Below are 19,744 nucleotides of genomic sequence, written 5' to 3'. Positions count from 1 at the left end.
GGGATGAAGAGAAGTTGGAACTCAGAGTTTTAGGAACAACTGTCAAGTACTGTTTTTGCTACTAGGAAATAAGAAATACTGGTAATGGGATATAGAAAGTTATCTGGCCCTACAGGACAAAAGAGAAGATGGGGACAAGGGAAGGGAGGGATGTTAGAAGAGAGGGCAGATTGGTGATAGGGGCAATTAGAATGCTCGGTGTTTTGGGGTGGGGGGAGGGGAGAAATGGGGAGAAAATTTGGAACCCAAAATTTTGTGGAAATGAATGTTCAAAGTTAAATAAATTAATTAAAATAAAAAAAATGTAAGTCCACAAAAAAAAAAAAATAACAAAAAAAAAAAAAACCTGAGATCAGCACAACAGCTCTGCAGACCTTCAGTTTGGTAGTCAGTATAGTACCTCTTCTCTCCCAAACTTTTCTTCAGAGCCTCTCAAACACTGAGCTAGCTCTGGCAATCCTCATTGTCAATGTGTACATCCCTGGAAAGTACACTACTAAGGTAAGTGAACTTATCCACAACATTCAAAACTTCTCCATTTGTTGTAATTGATGGTTCCACATATGGATGGTGTGATGGTGGCTGATGGAGCACCTGTATTTTCTTAGACTCCTTTCATGTAGCAAAGCACCTGGTGCTGATTCTATTCCAGCTGAGATTTACAAGGTAGGGGACCATTGTTCATACAAAAGCTGACTGAAATGTTCCAGGTTATTTGGCAAGAGGAGGTTGTCCCCTAAGAGTTCAAGGATGCCTCCACTGTCCATCTCTATAAAGGTAAAGAGAATAGATTGTCCTGCAACAATCACAGCAGGGTCTGTCTCTTAGTCATTGCTGGCAAGATTCTTCCTAGAGTCCTCCTTCACTGGCTGATCTTTCACCTGGAAGATGGTCATTTACCTGAGAGTCAGTGTGGCTTCAGAAAGGGTCGAGAAACAGTCAATGTGGTGTTTGCTGCCCAATAACTCCAGAAGAAATGCCAGGAGCAGAACAAAGGTCTATACACAATATTTGTAGATTTGACCAAGGCCTTTGACCCTGTTAGTCATGAGGAAATATGGAAAACTATGTCAAAATTTGGTTGCCCAGAGAAGGTCATCAATATTGTACATCACTTTCACGATGGCATGTTTGCCCAGGCTCTGGATAGTGGACAATGCTCTCGTGCCTTCCCAGTCACCAATGGAGTGAAATAGGGCTGTGTCCTTGCTCCCTTGCTTTTTAGCATGATGTTTTCAGCCATGTTGTCAAATGCTTTCAATGAGGATGAACATGGCATCAAGGTCAGCTACCATACTGATGGTAAGTTCTTCAATTTGAAAAGGCTACAAACCAAGACCAAAGTGGAGGGAGTGTTGGTGCATGATTTTCTGTTTGCAGATGGCTGGGCACTCAATGCAGCCTCTGAAGCTGAGATGCAACAAAGTGTGGATCAATTCTCTGCTGCCTGTGCTAATTTTGGTCTAATAATTAACACCAAGAAAATGCAGGTGCTCCATCAGCCTCCACCACACTATCCACACATGGAACCATTGGTTAAGCTGGGGTTTGCTAAGATAATGCCAATGAAGGATGAGCACAACCTGTGAGTAGACTGAGCTGCCTGAATGGGGACCCAACTAGTTGAATAACTAGGTTTATTTTCTCTCTCAACCTAGCCCTCTCCCATTCATTCTCCTCTCCAAAAGAAGGTAAATTTTGATGGCCAGAAGCTGCCAAGTTAACTGTTTATGTATATATATATATATATATATATATATATATATATATATATATATATATATATATATATATATATGTGTGTGTGTGTGTGTGTGTACACATATATATGTATATGTGTATATATATGTATATATGCGCATATATACATGTATATGTATATATACATGTATATATGCGCATATATACATGTATATATGTATATGTGTGTACATATGTGTATATATATGTATATGTGTATGTATGTGTGTGTGTATGTATATATATATATATATATATATAAATGAAATCTCTGATCTAGCCTGGGAATGTGAACTCAAAGTCCAGGAATCCAGGCTCAGTGTTATACACGTTTCAGCACTGAGACTTTTTGGAGTAAAGGTCCAGGACTCCTGCCCAGCAGAACCCAGTGGTGATGCAAGCTTTGAACATTCATTTAGTGGGACAAAATTGTGAGTCTAATGCCCACCCCAAGAGATCAATATTTGTAGGGGATATTATGTTCTGAGATGTTGGGGGAAACTTCTATGTTAGTTCTTGTTGTACAGCAAGTCAGAGTTTGGTACAATAATCTAAGCATTGTCTGGCCAGGGCACAGGACAGAAATGGGAATTTGATCTTTGCTCTCCTTTTGAGAGAGTTAGGGAAACAGACTGGAGCACTCTGTGTTATCGTTCAGTTGTTTTCCATCATTTCTGACTCTGTGTCCTCATTTGGGATTTTCTGGGCAAAAATACTGGAGTGGCTTGCCATTTCCTTCTCTAGTTCATTTTACAGATGAGGAAACTGAGGCAAATAGGGTTAAGTGACTTTCCCAGACCCACACAACTATCAAATGTCTGAGGCCAGGTTTGAGCTCAGGAAGATGAGTTGCCTGACTCCACACCTAGTACTCTACGTGCTATGGCACCACCTAGCTATCCTTATTTCCCATTAATAGTATATATATTTTTATATACTATGGAAGGATATGTAAAAACCTCCTTTTTATGAAAGCCCCAAATGTTATGAAATAATATGTTCTCTAAGCCCTTTCCAGACTGAACAAAAGACCTTTCTTAGAGAAATGTTTTGAGGGTGGTAACCAAAACTTTGAATAAAGAATATCTCTCTACTTGTTTAAATATTTACCTTCCTCACCATGGATGTGATTGAGCTATTAACTCATCAGAGTGTAGAAGAGCCTGCTTTGCCCACTCCTGTCCTTTAAGACATTGATCACAGGCAGAAGGTCTCTTTGTTAATTTTAGGAAAGAACTTGAGAAGTCAACCAAGATGCTGAGTAGTGTAACCCCAAATTGTATTTTAACATTTATAACATGTTCTTTACTCCAGACTCCTATAACTGTTATCTCAAATCTTCCTGGGGCTAGAGAAGGCACGGAGAAGGAAAGAGAGAGAAACTATGCCAGGTTAGACATCTCTCTAAGTTAGAAATTTGGGGATATTAAATTCAGGTTAGATTGGGTTGTTTCTCTTGGATGTGCCTAAGATGAAGAGTAAAGTATCAGTAGTTTTTTTTCTTTGACAGTACATGGGTGTTAGTATGTTATCTACCCAATTAAACTGGTAGCTCCTTGAGGCAGGAGCTATGTTTTTGCCTTTCTTTGGATCCCCAGCACTTAACACAGAACCTGGCACATAGTAGGAATTTAATACATGCCTGTTGACTTGACTACCAGAATGTAAATGTCTTGAGGGCAGGGACTCTCTTTTTTTCCATTTATATCTTTAGTGCTTAGCACAGGATCTGGCATACACTAAGTGATTAATCAGTTCCTGTTGACTGATTAACTATAACCCAGCTGTATCATGAATGAAATTGCCTGTGTACTATTCTCATCATCTGGAAGAAACAAAAGGAAGGGACTTAAAGCCTCCTGACCTTGTGAAGTAGTTGTGGGAGGGAAATGGGTGATGAGTGTGCTTGCTGCCTGATATAACACCTGGTTTTTGATCTTGTAATCTAGTTTAAGTTAATTTCTTTTGCTCTCTCATGTCATGTGATTTATTCTGGTTAATTTGGGGAAAATTTATTAGCAATAAAGGATGCGTATGTTGTGGTTTGAAATAGGCAATTGCCCTTTGAGTACCGTGGATTGTCAAGACACCAAAAGAGGGGGCAGTTTGGCTCTTTGGGGTTCATATGAGTTTTTACTAGAAATATTATATTATTTTTATTAGACATATTTGCCTAAAAGACTTTAGTGAGCCTGGACTTGACCAAGAAGTCTCTTTGGGATGAGGTGTGGGCAAAGAAGGCACTCACTGAGGGTACAATACAGAGGACTACACAATTCAGGACTTTTTAAAAATATGACTATAAATCCACATTTCAAAAGTATTTCTTGGAGTTTTGACATGCAGTTATAAAAAACTTTTTTGGGAAAATTATTTGAGTTAGGGATAAAGGTGTTTTTAGGTCTCTCTAAGAGGGCAATCAGAAGGAAGGTACTATTTCTTTAACTGAGATGAAACACTTCAAGGATGAACTTGTATTCACACTTCTGGAAGAGAGGCAGGGTGGTGGAATTAGCTAATTTTGCCTAAGGCACACAAAGGCCTTGTCCAGACTTTGCCAGGCAATAATTTTCCTCTCTGGGTTGCTACTTCAGTCTTCTTCTGCCGTTGGCAAACTGCCTCCTTAGGCCACCCAGCAGTTTAATGAGGAAAGCATTAAAACTGCGTCCAAATATTGAACCAACTCTGCATTTCTTGTATAAATCCTACCTAGTCTTGGTGTATAATCCTTGTGATAGATCGCTGTAATCACCTTGCTATTACTTTGTTCAAATTTTTTTCATCAGTATTCATTAGGGAAATTGATCTAATATTTTCTTTCTCTGTTTTAGCTCTTCCTGGTTTTGGTACCAGCACCACATTTGTGTCATGAAAGGAGTTTGGTAGGATTCCTTCTTTGCCTGTATTTCCACATAGTTTATATTGTAATGGAATGAATTATTCTTTAAATGTTTTGTAGATTTCATTTGTGAACCCATCTGACCCTGGAGATTTTTTCTTAAGGAGTTCTTTAATAGTTTGTTCAATTTCTTTTCCTAAGATAGGGTTATTTAGGAATTCTATTTCCTGATCTATTAATCTAGGTAATTTATATTTTCATAAATATGCTTTGATTTCACTCAATAATTGTCAGATTTATTGGCATATAGTTAGGCAAAATATTTCTTAATGATTGCTTTAATTTCTTCTTCATTGATAGCAATTTCACCCTTTTTATTTTTGATACTGGATATTTGGATTTTTTTAAATCAAATTAACCAATAACTTATTTATCATATAGGTTTTTTTTAATAAAATCATCTCCTAGTTTTATTCATTAGCTCAATAATTTTTCCCCTTTGCTTTCAATTTTATTAATCTCACCTTTGATTTTCAGGATTTCTGATTTGGTGCTTAATTGGGGATTTTTATTTTGATATTTTTCTGAGTTTTTTAGTTGTGTGCCAATTCATTAATCTGCTCTTTCTCTATTTTGTTGATGCAAGAATTTAGAGAAATAAGTTTTCCCCTAAGTACTGCTTTGGCTGCATCCCATGAATTTTGGAATAATGTCTCATTGTTGTGATTCTCTTTAATTAAATTATTGATTGTTTCTATGATTTGTTCTTTGACCCACTTATTCTTTAGCGTTAAATTATCTAGTTTCCAACTAACTTTTAATCTCTTTTTCAACTGCTCTTTGTTCAATGTATTTTTATTACATTATGATCTGAAAAGAATACATTTAATATTTCTGCCTTTCTATATTTGATTTTGAGGTTTTTATGCCCTAATACATGGTCCATTTTGGTGTTGATGCCATGTGCTCCTGAGAAAAAGGTGTATTATTTTATGTTCCAATTCAGTTTTTTCCAAAGGTCTATTATATTTAACTTTTCTAATATTCTATTCATCTCCTTAGTTTCTTTCTTGTTTATTTTTGGATGGATTTATCAAGTTCTGAGAGGGGATGGTTGAGGTCACCCACTGGGATAGTTTTGCAACCTATTTCTTTCTGTAACTCACTTAACTTCTCCTTTAAGAATCTGAATGTTATATCATTTTGTTCATATATGTTTAGTATTGATATTACTTCATTGCCTATTATCACCACTATTATTCAACAAAGTACTAGAAATGTTAGCTATAACAATAAGAGAAGAAAAAGAAATCAAAGGAATTAGAATAGGCAATGAGGAAACAAAATTATCACTCTGCAGATGATGGTATGCTTAGAGAACTCTAAGGGATCAACTAAAAAACTACTTCAAATAATTAAAGCTTTAGCAAAATTGCAGGATATAAGATAAACCCACATAAATCATCAGCATTTCTTTATATGACCAATGAAACTCAGTAGCAAGAGATACAAAGATAAAATTTAAAGGCTTAAAATAACTGTAGGCAATATAAAATACTTGGGAGTCTACCTGCCAAGACAAATCCAAGAACTATATTAACACAATTTAAAAAACACTTTTTACACAAATAACGTTAGATTTAAACAACTGGAAAAATATCAATTGTTCATGGGTAGGCTGAGCCAATATAGCAAAAATAATAATTCTACCTAAGTTAATTTACTTGTTCAGTGCCTTACTAATCAAACTACCAAAAATTATTTTATAAAGCTAGAAAAAATAGTAACAAAATTTATCTGGAAGAACAGAAGGACAAGAATGTCAAGGGAATTAATGAAAAAAATAGAAAGGAAGGTCGTCTAGCAGTACCAGATCTCTAACTACATTATAAAACAGTAATCATCAAAATGATCTGGTACTGGCTAAGAAATAGAGTGTTGGATCAGTACGATAGATTAGATATACAAGACATAGTAGTAAATGGCCATAGTAACTTAATGTTTGATAAACCCAAGGACTCATTGGGATAAGAATTCATTATTTGACAAAAACTGCTTAGAAAACTGGAAAACAATAGGGCACAAATTCATTATGGACCAACATCTCACATCATATACCAAGATAAGGTCAAAATGGGTACATTTAGACATAAGGAGTGATATCATAAGCAAATTAGAAGAGCAAGAAATAGTCTACCTATCAGATCAATGGAGAAGGGGAGAATTCATAACCAAATAAGAAATAGAGAGCATTACAAAATGTAAAATAGATAATTTTGATTACATTAAATTTAGAAGTTTTTGCACAAACAGAACCAATGCAACAAAGATTAAAAGGAGAGCAGAAATCAGAGAAACAATCTTTACAGCAAGTGTCTCTGATAAAGGCCTCATTTCTCAAATACATAGAGAACTGAGTCAAATTTATAAGAATATAAGATATTCTCCAATTGATAAATGGTCAAAAGATATGAACAGGCAGTTTTTAGATGAAGAAATCAAAGCTCTCTATAGGCATGTGCAGAAGTGCTCTAAATCACTTGATTAGAGAAATGCCAACTCTGAGGTACCAATTCATACCTATCAGATTGGCTAATATGTCAAAAAAGGAAATGAAAAACGTTGGGGAGGATATTGGAAAATTGGGACACTTATGCACTATTAGTGGAGCTGTGAGCTTATCCAACCATTCTGGAGAGCAATTTGCAATGATGCCCAAAGGGGAACCAAACTGTACACACTCATTGATGCAGCAATACCACTGTTATATCTGTGTCCCTAAGAGATCATAAAAAAGGGAAACAAACCTACATGTGCAAAAATATTAAAGCAGCTCTTTTTTGCTGTAGCAAAATATTGGAAATTGAGAGGATGCCCATCCATTGGGGAATGACCAAACAAGCTGTGGTATATGAATGTAATGGAATACTATTATGCAATAAGCAATAATGAAGAAGTAGATTTCAGGGGGAAAATAAACCCAGAAAGACTTCTATGAACTGATGCAAAGTAAAATGAGAAGAATCAGGAAAACACTGTACACAGTATAAGCAATGTTGTATGACAATGACTCAACTCTTTTCATCAACACAATGATCCAAGACAAGTACAAGTAAGGCACATCCAGATAAAGAACTGATAGATTCTGAATATAAATTGAAGCACACTTTTTCACTTACTTTATTTTTTTTGTGTTTTCTTCTTTTGATCTGTTTCTTCTACCATAACTGTGACTAAAATGGAAATATGTTTTACATGATAGCACACGTACAACCTGCATCAAATTGCTACCATTTTAAGAAGAGGGGAGGGGAGGAAGGGAGAAAAATTTGGAACTCAAAATCTTGTAAAAATGAATGCTAAAAATTGTCTTGACATGTAATTGGAAAAATAAATAAAAATATTATTTAAAAAAGTAACTTCCACCCCATCTGTCCACACTTGCCCCAGACCAGGCATCATCCCTGATTCAGTCAATTCCATACACCTCTCTTTGGACCCATTCAGAAGAGGGACCTGCTCTCCATTCTCTGAGCATCGCCCTCAAGGAACATTTATTCCTGATGATATCCAGTTGACTCAGGGTTATTTCAAATTAACTTCAGGGCCAGAAAGCTGAGAATGAGAAGGGTTAAAACTGAAATTTTTATTTCATACTCTCACACCCTAGAAAGTGAAACCCAACAAAGACCAATCCTGTCTTTTCTCCATGGTTAACAAACTTAGCTATTAATATTTGGGATTTTCATGGTTCTGGAGTGCCCAAACCTTCAATTTTTTTTTACGTAATCTTCATTCTTCTGATTGTCAGAGAAATCTTTCTTCAGATGTTTCCCAAAACAGTAAAGTCTACAATGACCATCTTCAGCATAGAAGCCTTTCAAGTCATTGAAACGTCTAGCATGGTACCTTCTCTCTCCACAAGAGAGGGAACTAGGGGAAGGAATGGACCTGTGATTTCATTGGTATAGGAAACCATGAATGTCAGTGCAGATTAACACTTTCTCAGCTAGTGATATTCTTAGAGAAATACCTACAACATGGAGACCTACCCAATGTCATTCAGAGAGTATATGTAAGATATAGGACTTTTACCTACAGTTTTCTGGCTCAATCCACTATCCCACACCATGATGCCTCTCAAATGGAAATGAGATATTTTGCAAGAGGTCTACATCTGGTTACTTCATGCTCAGTGAACCCACACTGATAGAAGATCCCAGTGCCAAATTTTAATTATTAAAGAGAGCTGGGCAGGCTGCCATAACTTACCCAAGTATTTTTCATAGTCTTTTTTTTTCTTTCCTATTTTCTCATTTTCCCAAAACTATATACTTTAAAAAAAAAAAGTAATTCCTATTTCTCCTACTTTCTGGCTATCTATTAATATCAGTTTCCCATTAAAGACTACTAGTGAGTTCTAATTTAGGAATTCCATGAGTCCATTCTCATTTTAATAAATGTAATGTGTTTTCTTTTTATTCTTTGCTTGTGGCAAGTAATTATTAAGAAAGAAACCATTGCAATGAAGCAATAGATCCTTCATTAGATTTGGGGTGTGCCTACCATGAATCCCTTCTTATTTTCCCACTACTAGGGTCTGGACTTGCTCATGTGCTTCCCTAAAGACACATAGCTATTTATTGGAATGTTCACATAACTGTTGTTATTCAGTCATCTTTCAGTCGTGTCCAGCTGACCCCATTTGGAGTTTTCTTGACAAGATACCGGAAGGTTTGCCATTTGCTTCTCCACCTCATTCGACAGATGAGGAAACTGAGGCAAACAGGGTGAAGTGATTTACCCTGGGTCACAAAGTGTGTCTGAGGTCAGATTTGAACTTAGGAATATCAGTCTTCATGACTCCCTCCAGGTCAGGAGCTCTGTGCAATATGGCATCACCTAGCTGCAGAAAGAGTCAGGGAACTATACTCCTGCCTTTGCAGAAGAAACCATCACACCTGTGTGAGGAAAAAGCTTATTCTTTTTCAGGTGTGTGGTTGAAAAGGGATAAGTCCCTGCTCAGTAGTCAGTTAACACTAACTTGCAGCAAGTCATAGACAATCATTGGATGTCTGTACAGGCTCTGAGTCAGGGAGGGTGCATCAGAAAGACTTGGATTCAAATCCCACCTCAGCCAATTACTAATTATGTGACTCTGGAGAAGTCATGTAAGTCTCTCTGCGCCTCAGTTTCTTTATCTGTCCTTAAATGCTCTACCTTTGCAGGCATATATCACCTGTTTTATGAATCATTTGAAATTAATTACAAGCTAACGTTGAACAATGTTACCCCTTGTACATCATGGATACATTTGTGATGCAGCACAGGCTGTCTCTGGGCTGAGTGGAGGCCCTCCACCAGTGTGAGCAACACAGATCCTCTCAAATCCTGGTCTGCAGAAGATTACAAAAAAATGGGTTATCACTTAATTACCTACCAAGGGGATGTGATGTAGAGTGTGTCCACCAGGTGGCAGTACACTCAAGCCAAGCAGTTTTATCACAGTCATGCTCCAGGTTCTTTTCTCTGTGGTCCATGTAGGTGCCTTCCTAAGGGTTGCTGTACCTCTGCTGACACCAGAGGTCCTCAGCCTCCAAACTCTTGTATTGCTGCTTTCACCCCATCCAGAGTACTCACTGCCTGACCCCTTGTTGAAAGGTGGACACCAGCCCCAGATTCAGTATTGATCTAGGGAATAAAATAAAATGTGACTTGGAATTATTAAAATATGGCCACCCTATAGCTCTAGCCCCTACTCTGACTCTGGGCAATTTCCTTTTCTCTGTCCATGTTCCGTATTAATGATGCACAGGCAATCCAGTTTGGTTTAACCTATATTGTATTCCTGGGCCGTTTACAGTTATTTTGATGAATATCTGGTCACTGGATCCAGATGGCTCTGGAGGAGAAAGTGAGACTGGTGACCTTGCACAGCCCTCTTTCCCTCAAATCCAAGTCAGCTGCAAGTCCTGTCATCATTCCCTGGTGTCAGAGTCCTCTTTGAGAATGAAGAACAAACAACCCATATCATTTAAAGTCAAATTGAAAAGTGACAGTAAGGAAACATGAGAGAAGCTGTTGAGCTTTCACTCAATCATGTCCAAGCCCCATCGTGTTCTCCTTCCCTCCCACTTCTTTGGGATATCTGGGGAACAATGTGGAACCAACCACTCCCAAACGTCACGACAAGGACAAATGTGTGGGCTTACATGTCCGGGACCTCTGTGAGAGTCAGCAACTGGAGAGTCACCAGATGAGTGCTGAGTCTAGGGTGATCTCCTGGTCCTCTAACATTTAGCCCTGATGTTTTGGGGAGCTGCTCTGGTTCACTCCAGTCCAGGTGGGTTCTTGACTGAATCTTCTGGGTCCTGGTCTAACGTAACTCTCTGGAAACCCTACTCCTAGTCTCTGAAGGTAGGAGGTACCAGAGAATCTCAATAGCCACTCAGTTAGATGGAAGCTGTCAGCCTGGCTGTGTAACTTCAACAAAGTCTTGTAATCTCCGTCTCCCAAGAAACTCTCGAAAACTAGCTACTAGAATAGTTGCCAATATGTGTTAGTAGAGAGAGTTTTTTTTTTAATCATACTTTCATTGTTCCAAAGACACCACAAGCCTGGCACATTTTTTTTAAGAAAAAAAATGTGAATAGACATTTTCAATTTTTCATCGCTTTTTCCCCTTCCAAGGAAAATATACCAGAGTTTAGAGAATCTCTTGGAAAGTTATGCCACTCAGTCTCAGGCCCAGAACAGAGTTGGCCCTGATCTGTTAATTCAGTCCCCTTTGGTGATTTTTGTACGTCTCCCTCCCCCTTCCACCAGTTTCATGGATTATGAGAAGAGAATTAAACATATATTTTCATGTGATTTTCAATTAATGGAATTCCAGGGAGATTTATTTTCAATCCTATTAATAAATCCTAATACTGCCTATAAATTTCCGTTGATATTTAATTAACTTGCAATAGCTTCATTGTAAAAATGTAAATTAAATGCCTTTTCAGGCATATAATGTTAAATGAAGTGTAACATCTCATCCTACCCACAAAGCTGATGAATGGAGTAGAGTGAATCACAATTCTACCCCTAACAAGCTGTGCAACCTTCAATGATTCACTTGCCCTTTCTGGGCCTCAGTTTCCTTCTTGGTAAATTGATCAAGATCAAGGATTTTTAGCCTGGGGTGCATGAACTCCAAATTTCAGGGGACCGTGGCACTAGGATGAGAAAAATTATATCTTTATTTTCATCAACCTTGACCTGAAATTGAACATTTCCATCTAGCCTTGATTTTCTCTCATTTTGAAAAATTGAGGGGATAAATATTCCCACATCCCTACTGGGGTAAGCTTTACCATTAGACCTTTCCTGGATTCAGCATTTGACTCAAATTTCAGCTAAATGTTGAATGGTTATTTTTAAAAACAGGATTCTAAAGGGCTTCAGGGAGACAGTGTGATGACATAGATTGAGAACCTGCCTCCAGTCAGGAAGAGCTAGTGTTAAGACCTACTTCTGATACATACTGACTGTGTGACCCTGGATAAGTCATGTGCTCTCCCAGTGTCTTGGGCAGCTTTCTAAACCTCTAAGTTACAGAGTTAGGTATCAATCTGCATAGGTAGAGGGAGATTCCTTGAGAGAAAAAATGGAGGAGGGCTGAGATAACTTCTGTGCCTCCCCACCCCACTTTTATTACTGAAACTCTTGCCTGAGTCTAGAATGAGTTTTGGAGAGGAAGGATTTGGAAAGAGGACAATGGAAGACCAGCCAGTTTGGAAAGGTGGCCCTGGGGTCTAGATCCTGGGGAACCTTGAATAAGACTGGCAACAAATGCCATGTCTACATTTACAAAGTGTTTTCCTCACCACTACTCCAGGAGATGGATAGTAGTGTTAGCTTTGAAGGAGAGCTCACATATACCTTGGTCTTTAGGGTTATCTGGGCAGCTAGGTGGTGCAGTGGATAGAGTGCTGGGCCTGGAGTCAGGAAGATTCATCTTCCTGAGTTCAACTCTGGCCTCAGACTCTTACTAGCTGTGAGACCCTGGGCAAGTCACCTACCCTGTTTGCCTCAGTTTCTTCATCTGTAAAATGATCTGGAGAAAGAAATGGCAAATTGTTCTTTGCAAGAAAGCCTCAAATGGGGTCATGAAGGATTGGATATGACTGAACTACGATAATAATTTAGGTTTATCTAATTTGACTTCAGGACTTTTTGAAGTATGAAGTCAGAGTCAAGTCACATTAACAAAAAGTCACATTTACCAGACACTGAGCTAAGCACTAGGGATACAAAGTAACCTGGGGCTCAAGGTTATTTGACTACGACTCTTCTCATTGGAGGAGATGAATTCTTCAACATTCTGAGCCTGGGTGAGAACATGGGAGTGGAGGGATCCTTGTTCTTGGGATGGTGAGAGACAAGATTCTTGCTTCTAGATTCCTTCTAGGGAGAAGTCCACAGAAGGCAGAGAAAGACTCTAGGGTGAAACTAAGCTGTTGAAGAACTAATACCTCCATCACATCCCCATCCCCAGCTGGCCACACTAGAGACTCCAGGGAATTTTCTTTTAAATCTCTCTCTCTCTCTCTCTCTCTCTCTCTCTCTCTCTCTCTCTCTCTCTCTCTCTCTCTCTCTCTCTCTCTCTCTCTATCTCTCTCTCTCTCTCTCTATCTCTCTGTATCTCTGTCTCTCTCTCTCACTTTGTCTCACTTTCCCTCTCTCTGTCTCTCTGTCACTCCCCTCAATGGTGGACAAGTTCATTCACTCTGAGAATTGCCTGGCATATTCTCATCTGTAAAAGTTCTCTGATTTCTCTCAGCTCTTGCCTTGGATAAATGGGTTTTCTTGCTGTTCACCATGTGAGGCATTCATGAATCTGGCATTTGGTGGGAAAGGAGGCAAGCCTTGGATATATAGCTTGGGACCCTCCTCTGTTAAGGGATAGCAAGCTGGAGTTTCCAAAACTGATCTTAGAACTTAAAACATTTATTTTAGATCCTAAAAACTATTTCCCTTAGGCTATAGGGAGCATGCACAGATATAATTCTAGTCTGGTGTGTCTTCTCTGAGGAGAGCAGAGTGACCAACCTTGTGTTCCCAACCTCTTGTTCCCCTTGTGGCAGAAAAGAAAGTCTTCCTTAGAGAAGGATGGGTGGAGGAGACTCTAGAGATATTTATCTATGCTGCTTGTGAGTCCCATCTAGACTCACCCATGGTGACACACAGAGCCTCCATGATCAACACATACACACACACACCACACACACACACACACACACACACACACCACACACACACATACACACCCCTCCAAAAAAAGAGCTCACAATATCATGAGGTAGAAAGGAGACTGCAAAGAACTATATACAAGCAAGATATATATGGAATTAATTCAAAATTACCAACAGAGAAAAGTCACTAGTATTAAGGGGAACTGGCAAAGATTTCTTACAGGAAGTCAGAAGTTCGGGGTGAAGATGAAGAGAATTTCAGAGATGAGGGACAGTCAGTGAAAATGCTCAGAGGCTGGAAATAGAGTGTCTGGGAAGAGGGCAGGGAGCAGCAAGGAGGCATGAGTCTTGACTCCTCCAACGTGGCAAAACCTGGACTCAAACCCAGGGTCTCTGACTCCAGATCCCGGACTTCCTCTACTACTACAGTTTCCTGTGCACCAGGCAAAGCCTCATTTACTTTCTCCAACATCCAAAAACTGACACAAGATTTGTTTAATGATTTTTGTACTGGTCTGAACACAACCCACCTACCTCAACAGGGTATTGCAAGGACAAGAATGGTGTTAGCTTCAGGGCACATTTGGAAGAATTTGAAAATTGTGAGGACAGAATCAAATGTCAAATGAACAAGATTCCCTCCCAAGATTCTCAAGGTGAAAGGATGTTCTTGGCCTGGGGTTGGAAGAGACAGGAGTCATCTGGAAAGCCTGTGAAATGAGGGAAGACCTGGTTACCCAGCTACATGCCTGTCTACCTCAGCCCCAACCTACAGGGCAGAGAATGGGGTTGCCTCCACTTAAGTAAGAAAATAGGAACATAGAGCAGATAGAGCACATGTGGTAGTGGGCAAAGTGGGCACTCACCATGAAATGCACAACCTGGCCCCACCAAGGATACCCAACGCTTCCTCTTGTAAGTCTGGTTGTATGAATGGGACCTTGTGAAGCTTCGGCCAGTGTGGTCATCACATTGTAGATTTAGATTCTGGGGATGTGGGAAAGGGCTGGACAATGACTGTTAAAAAATAATTTAGAACTATGACTCTATTATGAGCAATTAAAAGGCCTTGAATACCTCCTATTCTAATCCCTTTTATAGATGAGGAAACAAGCCCAGGGAGGTTAAGTGAATTGCCCAAGGTCACACAGGTAATAAGTGTCAGATGCAGGGTTTAACTAAGGTCCTCCAAAGTCAACATGGACTTCATTATTGTGACTTCTATTGTGGCCTTTTGTTTTACACCTTAGTATAAGATAGATTTGGACCACACACATGCACATACACACACACACACACACACGTACACAAACACATACACATGCACATATTTTGTTTTATTTAAAAAAAAAAAAGACCACTTTTTAAAAAGAAAAAGCAACTTTTCCAGGGATTCCATCTGCCAACATTTCAACATTCTGGGTAAAAACTTATCAGATTCTAATTCTAACTTCTAAAGAAGTCCCAAGCTCTTTGAGGTGAACATGGGAACAGGGAAGGAGACCTGCTATCTGGACTGAGGGATGGAAGGGAGGACCAAGAAGAAGGAGATTGAATTTAGGAGCAAAGAAGAAATATTCTAGCTTCATTCTCATAAATATACATGAGAAGAGGATTTCCTTCTTTGCTAGGAGCAAAGACTCTGTGTCTCAGCCTTCATTCATTACTAACAAAGTAAAATCATAGCACTTTTCATCCCCCATCTTTCCTTTCCAAAATAAAGAAAATGGAACCTTGGGATAGCTCTCCCAGGTTATCTTTCCTTTGAATTCTCCTGTGTTACTCCTATCCTGAGGGCACCAAAAGGATGAGGGGTGTGTGTGTGTGTGTGTGTGTGTGTGTGTGTGTGTGTGTGTGTGTGTGTGTGTGTGTGTGTGTGGCTTGTTTAGCTCAGGAATTAAGGTAAAGGAAATTGCCAAAAAGGTAAAGTAAAGTCATGGTATGGAGTAGGGGAAGAGGTGGAGAGAATGCAAGGAACCTAAAGACAATGAGAAGCATGCCTAAAATAGCCTGGATGAGGATATGGGATCATAGATCTGGGGATGGGGGTAGGGTGTACCTTAGAAATAATCTAGTTCCATTCCCTTATTTTACATGTGAGGAAAGTGAGGCACAAGTAAACAATCAAATATTCCCTAAATGTCTATTGCAGGCTAGACACTTTGCTAAGAGATGGGTGTACAAAGACAGAAATGATACAGCTCCTGTCCTGAAGGAACTTACATGCTATCAGGGAAGGCAACATGAGTAATATCTGTCTATCTATCTATCTACCCACCTATCTGTTGTTTGTTGTTCAGTCATGTTTCAGTCATGTCCGACACTTCATGACGCCATTTGGGGTTTTCTTGACAAACACAGAAGTGGTTTGCTGTTTCCTTTTCTAGCTTATTTGACAGATGGGGAAACTGAGGCAAACAGTTTGCCCAAGATCTGAAGTCAGATTTGAACTCATGAAGATGAGTCATTGTACTACCTAGCTGCTTTTTAGATAGATAGATAGATAGATAGATAGATAGATAGATAGATAGATAGATAGAGACATGGATAGGTAGATACATACATATGTGTATATATGTATACATTTTTTCAATAACAAATTTAATAATAAAAGTTATTAGATAAAAAATTAGATAGATGGAGCAAAAATGGGAAAGCCTGCTAGGGGCCGAACTCAGAGCAGGCAAAGTGAACAAAAGAAGCCATTTTCATGGCCATTCTCTTGTGGTTGGGGAGCCTGCCCCCTAGTGTAGTTGATTCACAGATAACCTTTGGAAGGAATAGAATTCAAGTCCTATCTCTGACCCCTCCTAGCCGAGTGACCCTGGCCAAATCCCTTCACTTCTTCAAGTACTTGGCATCTCTCAAAGATCACCAGTCAGACTTTGGGCCTGGACCCATTTTTCCCCCTCACACCACAGTTGGTGATCACAAGTGTAAGTCCTACACAACTTATGGGAGAATCACAAACACATAAACTATTTCAAACACACATGTCCTTTGGGAAGCACTGGCCTCCAAGGCCTTAACTAATAGGCTGAATGAGGAGTTCTATTCAGTAGGCAGTGGGGAACATTTTACACACTTTTAAACAGGAAAAGCTGAAGAGGCAGGTAGACCTTTGGTCTCAAAAAGCCAGGAAGCTCTGAGCCTGAATCCTCCCTCAGTCACTTACTAATTGTGTGACTGAGTAAATGGCCTAATTCCTCTGAGCTCAGTTTCCCAATCTGTGCAATGGAGTCTCCCTCCTCATTTGTGCTTTGTGTCTTCCTCACCCTCCTCCACATCCCAGCTAAAAATCCCACCTTCTATTAGGACCTTTCTGAATCCCCGTTAATGCTGATTGCCTCCCCTTTATCCTGTATTTCTCTTGCTTCTTACACATTTATTGGTATGTTTTCTCTCCCATTAGAGAGTAAGCTCCTTGAGGAAAGCTTTTTTATTTTTATTTTTATTTCTATCCCCAGCAATTAGCACAGTGCCTACACACAGTAGGTGCTGACTTCACTAGATTTAGAGTTATGGTGAGGACCAACAAACCTTGAAATGCTGTATAAATGGTAGCTGTTGGTGTGGATCCGAGCCAAGAAATTATATCCTCAGCCTTTGCCAGTTGCCCCCCCCCCCCAACCCTCGCACCCTTGCATCTCTGTGGACAAAGAGCATATCACAGAAAATGAAAAGGAGCCTGGGTTTATTCTCATCTTGTATTTGGCTGAACAAATATTGCCCACCCCAATTCCACCCACACAACTGTAATTGCTCAGCTATGAAGGATACTGCCTGGTTGGCTGGCTCAGCTATGCCCAGAATCCTGGCATCATTTTCTGTCTCTTCCTGGCCCCTCCTGACTGTGTGGGCCTGTAAATCACGTGGGAGAAATGAAGGGGCTTTGTGGAGGGATCTAGAGGATGAGAGGGAGTTCCTTTCGAATGCCTGGGTCTGACCTGTTGTGTAAGCCATTAATTTGAGGGTTGGGTGCAATTAACTCTCTAGAAGACTCTGGGGGCCAAGTAGACCCCTCAGGGTTTTCAGACAGATTATTTAAAAGAAAAAAATAAAGACGATATCAAGTCCTTGTTAGCCCCAGACATGTCTTCTAAACAAACAGCTTCTATAATATGGTGCTGAGGTCAATTACTCAGAGAAAGAAGAGGCAAGTAATTAATTAGGCACTTGACCAGACCAACAATAGTTATTCTGCTGAGGCTAAAAGTGATAGAATCACAAAAATGTTGGCCTTGAAGAGAAAATAGAAATGATCCACTCCAATCTTCTCCCTTTTCAGATTAGGAAACTGAAAGACAAGAAGGGATTTGTTCAAGGTCAACTCAAACAGTTAGTAGCAGAATTGGGACTGGAAATCTTAGGTCTTCGTTGTGATGCAGGACACCAGCCACTGCATCAATGGTGCCATCCCCCACCTTACCCACAGAAGGCTTAGCTATCAAATTAAGAGGCTGGATTAGGCAAGTTTGGAGGTTCCTTCCAGCCCTATATCTATGAGTCTATGTTGCTATCCTGCAAAGGACTGCTATGAAAATAGCTGGTCCCCTGTCCCCTCACCCTAAGCTATTGTACAGCATGGGGAGTCAAGATCAGGTAACTGACCATCAGCAAGGCATTGATAAGTCAAGCATCAACATACAGGCTCCATTATCACATAAATTTTTTGAAAGGTTTTATAATACCTTCTGGTTTTTTGTCACCCCATTCCCAATGTACTCCATCCCAGAGAGTCATCCACCACAACAATTTTAAAAGAATTTTTAAAAATAGTTCATCATAACTGACCAGCACGTTGAAAAAGTCTGACATTATTTCTAGTGTCCTAGAACAGAGGAAGATACCTCCTCAAGTTTTTTCTTTGGTAGTGCAATCATAACCATATACTTTCCTTTGTATTGTTTTACATAAGTATAAAATGGGGATGACATTTGAATACTAGCGATTTTCAGAGGATTCTTGTGTGAAATAACTAAAACAAAAGCATACTGCAAGACTCATGTCCCTATGGATATAAGGATATATGAGTAAATCTCAGAACCTTGGGAGGGAGTTGAAAGTTACCTTTTTATTTTTGTCCTGGTCCTTTGGAGGAAGATAAAACAGTCGTAAAAATGCCACTATTACACACTAGCAGTCAAAATTCAAGATATTTTGACTCAAACATAAATGGTCCCATAAGCAGTTCTAGAAGGTAGTCATGGTGAAGATTCTAGGTGGAAGCATCTAGAGAAGTGATCATTCTGTGTTCTGGTCAGACTAGCACTCAAGTATTGTATTCAGTTCTGAGTACCATATGTTAGTAATGGCATTGATAACTGGAATTCATCCAGAGGAGGGAAGCCAGGATTGTGAAGCTTCTCATATGAAATCTATTGAAGGAATTGGGGGGTAGACAGAAGAAGAGCAGAATGGAAGCAGGAGGGAGAAAGACTTGATCACTCTTTTCAAATACTCGAAAGCTTATCATTTGGCGGACTTAAAGTTCTGCTGAGCCTCGTTGTGAGTGGAATTCAGCAAAGGTAGATGGAGGCTCATCTTCTCTAAAAAAGATAACATTTTATCAGCAGAGGCACCACCTGCCAATAGATCAGTGGCTTGGCTCAGTTTGGCCAAGGACCCATAGATCAAGATGCAGCTCCCTTTTATAAGATTAGAACAAAGAAAAGAAAAGGGTAGGTGGGGAAAGAATATAATTGGTTATAGGAGTGGTAACATCATGGGGCTGAGGACAACATGATTGGTTATATAGCTGAGGAGTGGGTGATTGCTTAGAAGTTGGAGATGAGGGGCTAACAGCAACCTCCTCCTTCCCTCCTATGACTAAGGCATGTTCACTGTTTGAACATGTTCACATATTCACAAGGCCAACCATCCTTGAGGATAGTTCAATGGGGCAAAGACACCAGAGCAGACTCCT

General features: G+C 39.5%; 1 long non-coding RNA gene across 1 annotated transcript in view; it reads right to left on the bottom strand.

Moving 5' to 3' along the window:
* Window positions 1-19,009, bottom strand: part of LOC140523473 (uncharacterized) — a 48,878-nt gene extending 29,869 nt beyond the window's left edge. The window contains exons 1-2 of the long non-coding RNA XR_011973410.1: window positions 18,889-19,009; window positions 10,020-10,270 (exon numbers count right to left, since the gene is read on the bottom strand). This is a non-coding gene — a long non-coding RNA (uncharacterized lncRNA). The remainder of the gene's footprint in view (window positions 1-10,019; window positions 10,271-18,888) is intronic.
* Between the last annotated feature and the right edge of the window lie 735 nt (window positions 19,010-19,744).

This window comes from Notamacropus eugenii, chromosome 2 (genome assembly GCF_028372415.1).
Source record: "Notamacropus eugenii isolate mMacEug1 chromosome 2, mMacEug1.pri_v2, whole genome shotgun sequence".
NCBI classification, from domain to species: Eukaryota; Metazoa; Chordata; class Mammalia; order Diprotodontia; family Macropodidae; genus Notamacropus; species Notamacropus eugenii.
The sequence above is the reverse complement of the archived record's forward strand: the minus strand, read 5'-3'. Positions and strand labels throughout refer to the sequence as shown.